This window comes from Suncus etruscus, chromosome X (genome assembly GCF_024139225.1).
Source record: "Suncus etruscus isolate mSunEtr1 chromosome X, mSunEtr1.pri.cur, whole genome shotgun sequence".
NCBI classification, from domain to species: domain Eukaryota; kingdom Metazoa; phylum Chordata; class Mammalia; order Eulipotyphla; family Soricidae; genus Suncus; species Suncus etruscus.
In genome coordinates this window covers 112972023-112973773 of record NC_064868.1, presented here as the reverse complement: position 1 = coordinate 112973773, position 1751 = coordinate 112972023, and positions in this window count along the sequence as shown.

Sequence of the window (1751 nt, the reverse complement as noted above, 5' to 3'; positions counted from 1 at the left end):
GCAACAAACATAACAGTTTAAATGCCTATTCTGAACTGTGTTTTTGAGTCTTTAGCATATATTTCCAGGAGAGGTATTTTTGGGTCAAATGGAAGCTCAATTTCTATTTATTTTGAGGAATGTTCTTAATTTTTGCCAAACAGTCTGTACATGTCTACATTCCCACCAGCAGTGAATGAGATACACTTTCCACATCCACAACAGCATTGGTTCTTCTTATTCTTTTTGATATGTTCTAGTCTCTGTGGTATGATATATTTCATTTATAGGCATCTCCCTGATGGGTAAAGAAGGAGGGGAACTTTTTTCCATGGGATATTTCGCCATTTCATTTCGTCTTTGAGAAAGTTGTGTTCATTGTTTTCATATTTTTTCAGGAATCTTTTTACTTCTCTTATTTCCTCTCTGTACCATTGTAGTTCAATAGTGAGCTGTTTTATTTTCAGATTTGAGTTATTTCTCCATTTTTGTATGTGATAAACTTCTATTTGTAGTGTATCATGATCTGAGAAAATAGTTCTGATTATTTCTATTCTCTTGACATTGTGGATGTATATGTTGGGTCCCAACATGTGATCTATTCTGGAAAATATCCATGTTCACTAGAAAAGAATGTGTATCTGGCTTTTTGGGGAACAAAATCCATATATATACTAAGCCTCGCTTCCATTCTTCCTTCAACCAAGTATTTCCTTACTGAGCTTTATTCTAATTGATCTTTCAAGGATCACAGTGCTGAAGTCCCTTACTACAATTGCAGTTGTGTTGGTATCAATGTCTTCCTTCATGTCTATTGGTAGTTGTTTAAGTATTTTGCTGTTCCCTCATTAGGTGAATATATGTTAATGAGTGTGAGTTATTCCTGATGTACATATGCCTTAATCATTAAGAAATTATCTTCTCTGTTTCTTACAACTTTTTTTAAACTGAAGTTGATGCCACCTGATACTAGTATGAGCATCCCAGCCTTTCTGTGGGCATTTTTAGCTTGAGTAATTGTCTTCCAACCTTTAACTTTGAGTGTGTGGTTGCTCTGACTGTTCAAATGTGTTGCTTTCAAGAGCAGAAGAATATTGGGCTCAATAGTCTATTGTGTTCTGACACTTCTGTGTCTTAATTGGTGCATTTATTTCATTGATATTGAGAGTGATTTTTGTCATGGAGATTCATGCTGTTTTTGCAGAAGTTTGCCCCATTTGGGGATTTGCCTTGTTTTAACTTAGTCCATTTAATTCTTGTAAAGAAGATTTTGAGCTTCTGAAGTTTCTGAGCTGTTTTTTATACATGAGTTTGTGTATTTCTCCTTCATATCTGAGTAAAAGTTTGGCTGTATAAAGTATTCCTGGTGAGCTGTTAATTTCCTTAAGTATTTTTACTATAACCACCATCTTCATGCACTAAGAGTTTCCTTTGATAAATAAGCTGTGAATCTTAAGGAATTTTTGTATGTAATTTTCTCTTTGATCTTGCTGTTTTCAGTATTCTATCTTTATCTGTGGTTTTCATCATTCTGATTAGGATGTCTTAATATAGTTTTATTTGGATCTGTTTTATCTGGTACCCTCTAGGGAATTCTCAGAATGGGTGGGGAAACCACAGCAGTCTAGAACCAGACAATCAAAATGAAGGGCCCAGTTTTACAAACAACCTAAAATAATATGAGCAGATGAATCTTCTCAGGGTGGACCAAACTAAGGGTTGGAAACTCTGGAATATTTTCAGAATTGGGATGATCCAAATCCACCCCACAA